This window comes from Canis lupus, chromosome 15 (assembly GCF_048164855.1).
Source record: "Canis lupus baileyi chromosome 15, mCanLup2.hap1, whole genome shotgun sequence".
Classification (NCBI taxonomy): domain Eukaryota; kingdom Metazoa; phylum Chordata; class Mammalia; order Carnivora; family Canidae; genus Canis; species Canis lupus.
In genome coordinates, this window is record NC_132852.1 from 15,571,251 (window position 1) to 15,582,859 (window position 11,609).

Genomic DNA, 11,609 nt, shown 5'->3' on the forward strand with positions numbered 1-11,609 from the left:
TCAGGAGATCCTTGGACGGAGCAGGCATTAAATCTCTAGAATCTGAATTAGGGGTGGGGGCACTTGGGGTAGCAGCTATTCCTAACCGATATGGGGGTGTTTGGGCATTTTAACCATTGTTGTGGCTGCCAGCACATCCCAGCTAGCTGAATGTCAGCCTAGAGTTCCAGTGAGTGATCTGGAGTCTCTAAGGAGCAGGGCCATGAGGAAGAAGGGTGGCATGAGGAATCACAGACAGGTCACCCTAATGCACATGGTCCATGAGGCCCTTCCAGGACACAGGGAGGCCAGTCAGGCTGAAGAGAGAGCTCACGGATAGAGTCTTGGGATGCAGAGATCTTGAGGCAACCCTGTGCTTCCAGTCTGCCTTCCAGAAGTCCCATGATGCGGTGGTTTGGGAGAGGCACGGGAAACAGCAAGTTGGAACCAGACTAAAAGCTTTTAAGAGCCAAGCTAAATAAAGACTTGAGGCCTTCTGGAGGGAGCCCTGGAAGGCTTCTGGGCAGAGGAGGGATTCACTCAGAGTTCTGCATTAGGAAAAGGAATCAGCCTTTCTCTCTCTCTCTCTCTCTAACGAAGGGTCTCTGCTGTCTAAACCAGAGGTGACAGGCTATGGATTGGGCAGTGACGCCAAGGAGAAAAAGGAAGAAGTGGTATGTATTGTGCAATACTATACAGAGAGTAAGAGTAGTTTTAGGAAAAGCAGTTTGCAGGGCCCAAATCAAGGACTACATGAAGATCTGGTCATTCCCCGAACAGGCCCAGGGCCCAGGAACAAAAATCCACTGTGTGATGGCCAGAGGAGAACACAGGTTGTGTAACTTGGGCAAAGTCACTCATTTCCCACACAATGGGTCTAGCCAAGAGAGCAAGTTCGGCTATTTCAGTGTTCTGGGAGCCTAGGGTCATTTGGAGGTGCCTGAGACAGGGAGCCAGAGGAAGCAAGCGTACGTGCGTACGCTGGGGTTCCCGCCCCTGCCCCCTTCAACTGTGGCAGTCCTGCTTTTATTTGATGTCTTGCGGTTCTGCCTAAAATTGTACTGGAAAAAAAAAGGCACCCATACCCACTAGATCATCCCGCTGTGCCTTCAAACCCTGAAAATTCACACTTCTGTTTCCTTGGCTCTAACGTGCTGAGAAAGTCTCTTCTGATTAAAAGTACCCTCAGATACACAGCAGAAAGCAAATCCGTGTGCCACGGTGAGGCTGATCTCTTCCTGAAGTGAGTGAGGCTCGGCCATCCCTGCTAAGCCTGGGTCCCTGTTCCCAGCCACGTGCTCTCTGCCTTCTACACACTTGATGCAGTAACCTTGCACCTCGGCTGTCGGCCAAGCCTTATGAGAACAGCTTCCAGGGCAGGCAAAGCCTTTTACTCTTTAGATCTCTAGAAGGCCAGAGCTGCGTAGCAGGTGATCTGGCCACTCCCCGAACCAAGCCGAATCAAAATCTGTTGTCATCTGCAGCGCTCTGGTGGTAGCAAGACAGAGTGTAAAAATGAGACAGGGAAGTATCAAGGAGCAATGACACGGAAAAAGAACCAGCTCTGTCCTCAGGCTTGCTCCTAGCTAGGTAACCCGGAATTTTCCAGACACTCCTGGGACTAAGAACCCTTCCAGCTCTAGGGAGGAAGCAGAGCCAATTAATTAGGAGCTCTGACCCTGAGGTCTAACTGTGTAGGTTCAAGTCTTGGTGTGGGTGACCTAATCCCTGCACTGTAGAACAGGAATTATAGTAGGCCCTACCTTCCAGGGTTGTCCAGGGGATTAAGTGGGCTAACGCCTCAGGAGCACTGGCGCTGTTGGCTGTTATCACCACCTATCACGGCCCGAGCCTCCCTGGCCGAGCTGCAGCCACAGGTTAGTCAGCTGACCCTGCTCTGCTTTGTAGTTGACAGCTGAGCCTTGAGGGAGAAACTAGGCTCTGTAGCAACTTTCTCTTTACTCTAGTTATTAAAAGAATAAGCGGTATTCGAGGTATTTGGGCCTCAGATATATGGACATTTCTCTCACGATGAAGCTGAGGGGAAAGTAACCAATCTCTTCCGCAGCTGAAACTGGGCATGTGGACAGACAATACACGTTCATCAGAGGGCCTTCCAGAGAGAGGACGTGGTACCAACAAGCAATCTCCATTTCCTCTTCTGACGCCTTATTTTTTTCCATTTGTCTCTCCAGACCATGAAACCCCTATTTCGGCAGCTTCTGACTAGAACACGTGCACCCAAAAGCCCATGAAAACCATTCCCGAACAAAAGTAATTTTCAAATCACTGTCAATTTCAACAGTTGTAGAGCAGAACATGCCATCGTTTTTTTAAAAAGAGAATTTAAATATATAAGAAGGTTGGCAAACTTTCTGAAATAGTTATTCTTAAATATCCAACAAGAGGGGTGCCTGGGTGGCTCAGTCAGTTGAGCATCCGACTCTTGAGATTGGCTCGGGTCACGATCTTGGGGTCCTGGGATGGAGCCCACATTGGGCTCTGTGCTCCAAGGGGAGTCTGGCTTGAGGATTCTCTCTTCCCCCACTCACATATGCTTGTGCCCTCTTTCTCTCAAATAAATACATCTTTAAAATATATATATCCAACGACAGGAGAAGGGTAAATAAATTGGGATGTATCCCATACACCACATCATGCAGTCATCCTCAAAATTCATCTTTTGGAGAGTAGGTAACAACATGGAGAAATGTTCACAATATAACTTAGGCGATTAAAATTAAGTTATCAAACTTTTTATCTTCAATGGAAACTATACGCTCAATGTAGAAAAAAACTTTTTGGCAATAACAGAAAAATGTTAATAGTGTTTTAATCTTGGGGCACTTGGGTGGCTCAGTGGTTGAGCATCTGCCTTTGGTGCAGGTCATGATTCCAGGGTTCTGGGATCGAGTCCCACATCGGGCTCCCCATGGGGAGCCTGCTTCTCCCTCTGCCAACATCTCTGCCTCTCTCTCTGGGTCTTTCATGAATAAATAAATAAAATCTTTTTTTAAAAAAGTGTTTTATTCTCTTGAAGGCCTTTTTTTATAGCTCTCAAATTTTCTATAAGCATAAATTCCTGTTACAAAAAGCATATAATATATAATATTCCTCTTTCAATATAATTCTTACAATAAAAGCATGCATCCCTATTAATTTTTTTTTAGCTTTTTTTAAAATTTATTCATGAGAGACACAGAGAGAGAGAGAGGCACAGACACAGGCAGAGGCAGAGGCAGAGGGAGAAGCAGGCTCCATGCAGGGAGCCTGACGTGGGACTCGATCCTGGATTTCCAGGATCACACCCTGGGCTGAAGGTGGCGCTAAACTGCTGGGCCACCTGGGCGGCCTGCATCCCTATTATAATTTAAATACTTTCATATTTACATACTATGTATATGTTTTATATTTTATATACATATACACACATATATATAGGTTTTCTGAAGCAAATGATTTTGATTTAGATATTAGACAGCTTTCACATTTTCATTTAAAACTTGAAGACTGGCACTAATTCATAGAGAGAATTAGCCCAGGTGCTTACACGGAGCCACCAGTTTTGAAATCCTAGACTGTGGAGATAAGACATCTGCCTCCAGCCAAAGGTATTCTTCTAGACAGGCAGCACAGGGCAACAGAGTGCTCACCTCCACCTGTTTTTGTCCATTTCTAGGAAGGCTCGCATCATATTTCATTGTCCCCTCTTGAGTCCACAAAGGTTACAATTCGCTCAAGAACTTATAAATGTCAGGATGGAAAAAAGCAGAAAAAGGAACCTAACAGAGACTATGCCATAGTTTTCTCTTGTCACTGTGGTCTGGGCAACTTTCTCAAATTTTGTTCTCACTTGGGCTTACACAAACCAGAAATTCCTATGAGTTGTCATTTCATATTCTAGGTAAGGAACTGGAGATAAAGTGACAATCTGAGTCACAGCCACAACCACTGGTAAAATTGCCTCCGTTCTCGTTCATAAACTTTACAAACTCATGTTTCTTCAAAAGCTCTCCAGGAGCACCTGGGTGGCCCAGTCAGTTAAGCAAGCACTGGGACTCTGGGTTTCAGGTCAGGTCATGATCTCAGGGTTGTGAGATGGGGCCCAGCCTCAGGCTCTGCAGTCGGGGCAGAGTCGGCTTCAGATTCTCTCTCCTTCTCCCCCTCCTTCCTGCTAGGGCTAACTCTCATTCTCTCTCTCTCTCTCTCTCTCTCTCTCAAATAAATAAATAAATAAATAAGCAAGCAAGCAAGCAAGCTCCCAGAGCCCCTTGAAGTAGGATAATATTAAAATTTAAACTCAACCACTGGCAGCTTCAGATCAGCTCTGTTCAGTGAGATGTACTCTCCAGGCAGGAATGTCAAAGAAAAGTGACCCTAACGTGTCTGTCTCCCTAAGTTGGAGGGACCACCTTCAGTAAAAACTGATTTTTACTGATTTCAAGTTAGGCCATAGGATACCAACAGCTTGGAGCTGCCATAAAGGAAGTTCCTCTGTCTAATACAAGCGGCTAACCCAGTGCATCATCCAAACAATACTGTTCATAAAACGTTATTAATGGGTCCTAACTCAACAGAATTTGGATATAAGGGACAGTAAGTGCCAAAGGATAACGGACATATGCTTCAGGTGGCAAACTGGCACCATAAACTCAGCAACTGACCTTAAAAATTGTATATTCATCTCAGGTTACTGAGGACCAACATCTAGAAATTACTAGTATTCCTGGTCTTGCTCTTTCCAGAAAAGTGAAACTTGAAGGGAGCGAAGAGAAATCCCCAGCTGTGATGACAAAACCATCTGATCTTTCCCCCGCCCCTCTTCTGCACACATCCATTTTTCACAAGACAGCCACATCAAGAAGGAAAGATGTAGTAAGGCCTGGCCACAGAGCATGACACTGTGATGTGCTAGTACACTCTCAGTTATTTCCAACTTCATTCAAAAGAGAGGTAGCCAGGAAAACTCCAACCTCTAGGATACAAACAGAAACCTGTCCTCATCTGCATTTGTCACAACTAGCTATCTCTTAAAGGCCCCAAATTAAAAAGCCCAGAGATCTCTTTTTAGTCAGGTTGCCTGCAATAATAATAATAATAAAAATACTGCCAACATACGCATAACAGAAACAGGAAGGAAGCAGGTCAAAATGCTTATAATTTTGTGCTCGCTTCGGCAGCACATATACAAAATGCTTATAATTTTGAGGGGCAGGGTGATTTAAAAAGGTCTTCTCTGTTTACAGCAAATGCAGAAGACAGAGGTCTATGATACGCGGTCTATAGTATGTCCATATTATTTTAAGTAGGAAGGGAGGTAGAGGTTTGCTATTCTTAAGTATTTTTCGTCTTCCAGTCATAGAGTCTTACTAGCTTATGAAAGGCCTTGGCCTAATGCAGTCGTTTGACAAATACAGAGTCAAGTTTCAGACCGGGAATGGGTTCTCCCATTTGAGCGAGGACAGGAAAGATCGTCTCCAAAGGCTGGCTCCACAATGATGGGAAGCAAGATTTCCTTTAAAAGCTCGACCTCCTCGACCCCACGCCTCTGCATCCTAACCTGCCGTCTCTACTTGAAAGTGCAGAATCAATCAGAAATCTCTGAACCGACTTTTTGCTTGGGTTAAGCAAATTTCATCGCAGATGAAATCTGTGTCAGAAAAGGAGACTGCATGTTTGTTTGTTTTTTTTTTCTCATGCTAAGCAAAGGCCAAAAAGATAAATAAATAATAAAAGGAAGGGTATTGACCGTCCGAGGCACTTTGGGATACTCCTGCATCAAGAAGACGTTTAAAAGTCTTCACTTTTAAAAGGCAGGGAGCACTGTTAACAAGGGTCTTCCTTAATTAAGCCCCGTAACCTTGAAGGTAGGTGGGGTGGGGAAGGGGTCTGAGACTCTAACACGCACACGGTTTACCGTCCGTCTCTAGGTTCTAGTCCACGTGTCCGTTAGAGTCACTGGCCACCACTCTCCGTCTACGCTGCAGGTGATAGGAGTCATTTCTTGCTTCCTAATCTCAAAAAAAAAAAAAACCAGGCTCGGTACATCAATGCCTCCAACGCGGCTGCGAGCGGCGGCTCCGGGCACTCCCCGGGAGGCACCGCGAGAATTTCTGCATTTGGCAGCGGGCTTCGGATGCTGCAGCGGAGCCTCCTGCAAGCAGGCGCTCGGCGCAGGGGCACCGTCACCCCGGGGTGGCAGCACGGTCCGGCTCCGGGCGCGGTCCGAGAGCGCCCGGCCAGCCCTGCCGCGGGGCCGGGAGGGATGCCCGAGGCCCGGAGCCCCCCGCCGCAGCCCCGCGGGATCAGCCCTCCAGCTGGCGCCCGGGGGCCCGCTTCCGGGCCGGGCCGGTCGCCGCCGCCACACAGGCCGGGGGCCGGTCCCAGGCGCGCGTCACCCGGGCCCCTCCGGGCACCAGCCCCGCGGGAAACGGCGGCCGGGCATCCCCGGCGCAGCACAGGAAGCGGCCCGGAGGCCTCGGCTGCCGCCGCCGCCGCACGGGGAGCCGGGCGCAGAGGCCGGAACAGCGCAAGGGCCCGGGAGCCGAGGGGCGCCTCACGCGTCTCCGCCGCGGCCGCCGCCGCCGCCGCCGCCTCCCGGGCTTGGGCCGGCGGGGCAGCCCGAGCCCCGCACCTCCGCCGCGCCGCAGCCGCAGCCGGAGCCGGAGCCGGAGCCCACGCGGCTCCCCGCCGCTAGAGCACTCACCTCCTCGCCTGGCCGGGCCGCTGCGCCGCCGGCTGTCACCGCAGCCCCACTGCCTGGCCAGCGCCCGCGCCGGATGCTATTTAAGGGCGCCGCCGTAGCCGCTACGCCCTGGCTGCGCCCCAGCCTCCAACGCCGCCGAGCCGAGCTGCTCCCGGTGCGCCCGCCGCGCCCGCCCCGCAGGCCCCGCCCCGCCCCGTCCGCGGGCCCCGCCCACCGGCAGGCCCCGCCCCGCCCGTCCGCAGGCCCCGCCCCGTCCGCAGGCCCCGCTCACCAACAGGCCCCGCCCCGCCCGTCCGCAGGCCCCGCCCCGCCCATCCGCGGGCCCCGCCCCCGACGCGTGCCCGCCTAGCGTCTGGCTACGCGCGAGCCCCGCTGCCTGCTGGCGGGTGCAGGGAGGCCGCGAGCCAGCTCACCCCTTCGCCAGCCTTCGACTTGACAGCGAGTCTATGGAAAGGCAACGGGTAGATTGTAGAGCCTCACCCTAGAAGCCTGGCTAGCCCTGGGGTCCCGTGGCTACGGGGACAGGAGGACGCCCTTTCGCATCCTCCACCCGCCCCCCCATGGCCTGCCCTGCTGACTTCGTGGCGGACGGGGGTTGGGGGCTTCTGCAGGGAGGGACCCTGCCGGCGGGAGGGCTTCCTTTGCCTATTTTTTTTTTTGGCACCCACTTGCGGAGCCCCGTTTAACCCGATTTCACCACGGTCCCCACATGGGGTTTCGCCACAGGCCCTGGCAGGGGAAGGCTCTTGTCTGGACTTCTGCAATGCCCCGGCGTGAAGCAACCCTGGACTAATCAAACCGGGTATAGTTAGAGCACAATGCACACTCACCGTTAACTCAAGGGCAATGTTCACCTGCCAAGTTCTCGGAGCCGGTGGAGCCTACTCAGCCCTCGCTGTGGTTTTGAGGGGTTCTGCATCCCTGCGATGCCCATTTGGCATGAATTTTCTCAGATCCCATCCTCGATGTTATTTTTCCTCTTAGCACCTGAGGCCTGCCGGTGTCCTAAACCTCTAATAACAATGGTGGTTCCGGGTACAGTGGTGCTCGTGCCCAGCATTGGAAGGAGGGCTGCTATCTAGTACTTCTTTGAATTTGAAGCATGAGAAGAAATATTGTTATAATAAATACCTCCAAGGGGTGCCTACGTGGCTCAGTCCGTTAAGCATGGGAATCTTAGTTTCTGCTCAAATCATGATCTGATGGGTGTGGGGCCCAGCCCAGGCTCAGGCTCCCCACTCATTAGTTTCTGCTCAAATCATGATCTGATGGGTGTGGGGCCCAGCCCAGGCTCAGGCTCCCCACTCATCGGTGATCTGCATAGTTAAGAGTCTCTCCATCTGCCCCTCGCCCAACTCACAGGCACACGCGCTCTCGCTCTCTAAGTAAACAAAATCTAAAAAATTATGATAAACACCACTCATAACAACAGGTACAGTTTACTGAAACGCTTCACACACATTATCTTCTTGACTCTTCATCATAACCCCATGCGGTTGATGGTGACATTATTCCTTTTATAGATGAGGGGGAAACAGGCACCGAGGCTGAAGGCTAGAGAGGGCAAAACTGCACTTGGATGCTCTGCTTCCAGAGCATGCACATAACCACTGGACTCCACTTGTACTTCGGTTTGTGTGAGCCTGTGCTCACTGGAGGTCACAAGCACATCAAGTTGGCTCAAGCAAGTAATACCCTAAGGACTTGCCTCCTAAAGTGTGCTGGGCACCATAGGACAGTGATGGTGAGGACAGCCCACACTCCAGTGGCCTCCGTAGCAGCTGAGTGCCCCCAAATCCCCTTCTACGCCTAGATTCTCCATCTAAAATTAAAAATGAACTCCACTTCCCTTTCTGTTGGTTTCCACTTGGCTAATCCTTGACTTCTCTGGCCAGGTCTCTTTCTCCTCACCTGTGATTTTGTCATTTTAGCCTCTTCTTTTTTCTCTTGCTTCTCCAACGAGTCCATCACCCCTCCTCGGACACTTCCAAGTTCTCTGCTGGAGTGGTTTGTTGGGGCTGCCAAAGTATCACAAAACCCAGGTAGCTTAGATCCAGAAATTTATTGTCTCATCATAATTCTAGAGGCTAGAATTTCAAAATAATGGTGTGGGCAGTGTTGCTTCCTTCTGAGAGCAGTGAGGGAAGAATCTGCTTCAGGCATCTCTCTTTGGCTTGGAGAAGGCTGTCTTTTCCCCATGTCTCCTCACCTGGTTTTCCCTCCGTTTTTTGTCTCTGTCCACATTTCTTCTATGAGGACACCAGTCATATTGGATTAGGATCCACTGTCACGGCATTAACTTGATTACCCTCTGTAAAGACCCTATCTTTAAATAAGGTTACATTTTAAGGTAGTGGCAATTCAGATTTTTCAACAAATAAATTTGGGTGGCGGGGGATACAATTCAACCCACAACATGTGACAGGTGTCACTGACTGTCTTCCTATCCCTTCCCCTCCAAGACACTTTTCTCCCCATCAATGTGCTCTTCCTTGGTTTCTAGCCCTAATGCAGGTAGCTGACAGCTGTAGAGTAGGAATGGCACACAACCAGGGATTACATCTCAATTCCTACTCTCTCTGGTAAAGCTGCTGTGTGACAATAGGGAAGCAAATTCAGGTTTCTTCTCTGGAAATAGGGAGCTAGACTGAAGAATTTCTCAGGTCCCTTTCAGTGCTTTTTTTTTTTTTAACTTATGTCCCTAGTCATTTCAAAAAGTTTTGCAATTTATAGGGTTGTCCTGTGACCATGAAATAAAGACTTTGAAGGTAGGCAGTATTGCACAGTAGTTAAAAACATAGGCTTTGGAGTTGGGCATAAGCCTCATCTCATCCTCTGTAAGACAGGAATCATGGTACCTACCTTAGAAGGGTGTCAGCCCATGGCCTCAGCTTTCTCATTAAATGAAGGTTCCAGACCCCACGATTGGGGATTCCATTTTGTAACTCGGGGAGACCTGGGAACCCAGTCGTAAGTCTCTTTTCCACTTCCTTTTCCCCCCCAAACATTTCTGTAGCCACCCAAACAAAAGCCAACTGATGTTGCAGTGGAGCAAATCTCCTAATGGAAGTTTGAGTCTCTGACCAGTTGTTCTCAATCCCATTTTGGCTTGATTAAAATGTGGCAGCTAATTCTGGCTGGGTCCAAATCTATTGCCATTTAAAACTGACTGATCCATCTTCTAGAGAAGCTAAAGAGAGTCAAGGTCCTCGTTGGGACAAGCTGAGGGACAGGTTGACAATGATCTTGTCTCACAAGCTCCCACCTGTGATTGCCAACTGCCAAGTTGTAACTATTGTTAATCTTCTATATCTACTCTTTTTGAGCATGGTCATCTGAAGTATAGCCACATCAGTTAATAGTGGCCAATGTGCTTTTAATTCCAGCCCTTGGTAAGTGGATGGTTAAAGAAAGGGTTGCATCAGTGGCTAGGTGCTCATTACTCAGTCTCTTTTGAGGCTACATCAACACTAGGCATATATCCATCTCCCCCATGAAACTAGAGAGCAGGCACCTTATGCCATTAATCTCAGATTTTCTGGGCTGCCAGCAATAGGGAAAAAAAGGATATTTCCACCAAACTGGCACTGTTCTGTAACTACTGGTTATTATCACATGGTCTCCAGTAGCCCTAATGAAGCCATCACCTTCCCTTCTCCTACACCCCTTTTATTAAGTGCACTTGATCCTCTGACTTCATTAATTTTATGAGGAAAAGTTAGTCTATAGCTCTATAGGCAGTAACTTCCATGGGTGTACCTCTCTTCCCACTGGGGAGCTCCCGGAGGTTCATCCTATCCAGCTGGATGGAAATATTTCCAGGTTAAGAGCAAAGGCTTAGAGTCAGACTGCTTGGCTACACATTCCACAACTTACTGGTTCCAGACCTTGGGCAAGAAACTCTCTAATCCCTAGCTTTCTCAAATGCCAAGTGAGTATAATACCATATGGCATCCATTCCAAGTCACAATCCATTTTGAGATGCACCATTATTTTATGTATCTCTGAGAAAGAAAAAATGCTCCCCACTATAATTACAACATCACAGTTGGAAGATGCACCCTATATTGCTTAACTTTTTCTATATAACAAATCACCTTAAAACCTAGTTGTTGCACCAAAGAAACAAACAATCCAATCATGAAATGGGCAAAAGACATGAACAGAAATCTCACAGAGGAAGACATAGACATGGCCAACATGCATATGAGAAAATGCTCTGCATCACTTGCCATCAGGGAAATACAAATCAAAACCACAATGAGATACCACCTCACACCAGCGAGAATGGGGAAAATTAACAAGGCAGGAAACCACAAATGTTGGAGAGGATGCGGAGAAAAGGGAACCCTCTTACACTGTTGGTGGGAATGTGAACTGGTGCAGCCACTCTGGAAAACTGTGTGGAGGTTCCTCAAACAGTTAAAAATAGACCTGCCCTACGACCCAGCAATTGCACTGTTGGGGATTTACCCCAAAGATTCAGATGCAATGAAACGCCGGGACACCTGCACCCCGATGTTTCTAGCAGCAATGGCCACGATAGCCAAACTGTGGAAGGAGCCTCGGTGTCCAACGAAAGATGAATGGATAAAGAAGATGTGGTTTATGTATACAATGGAATATTCCTCAGCCATTAGAAATGACAAAAACCCACCATTTGCTTCAACGTGGATGGAACTGGAGGGTATTATGCTGAGTGAAGTAAATCAGTCGGAGAAGGACAAACATTATATGGTCTCATTCATTTGGGGAATATAAATAATAGTGAAAGGGAATATAAGGGAAGGGAGAAGAAATGTGTGGGAAATATCAGAAAGGGAGACAGAACGTAAAGACTGCTAACTCTGGGAAACGAACTAGGGGTGGTAGAAGGGGAGGAGGGCGGGGGGTGGGAGTGAATGGGTGACGGGCACTGGGGGTT

The 11,609-nt window shown here is 49.0% G+C and overlaps 1 protein-coding gene across 3 annotated transcripts in view; it reads right to left on the minus strand.

Moving 5' to 3' along the window:
• The window catches only part of ACSL1 (acyl-CoA synthetase long chain family member 1), a 70,509-nt gene extending 63,639 nt beyond the window's left edge, over nucleotides 1-6,870 (minus strand). For 2 of the 3 annotated variants that reach the window (XM_072775957.1, XM_072775951.1), the window contains exon 1: nucleotides 6,686-6,870. The gene's annotated coding sequence lies outside the window, so the exon portion shown is untranslated. Of the gene's footprint in view, nucleotides 1-5,889; nucleotides 5,991-6,685 lie in introns of all 3 variants that reach the window. The other variant, XM_072775960.1, reaches the window with a different exon arrangement.
• Between the last annotated feature and the right edge of the window lie 4,739 nt (nucleotides 6,871-11,609).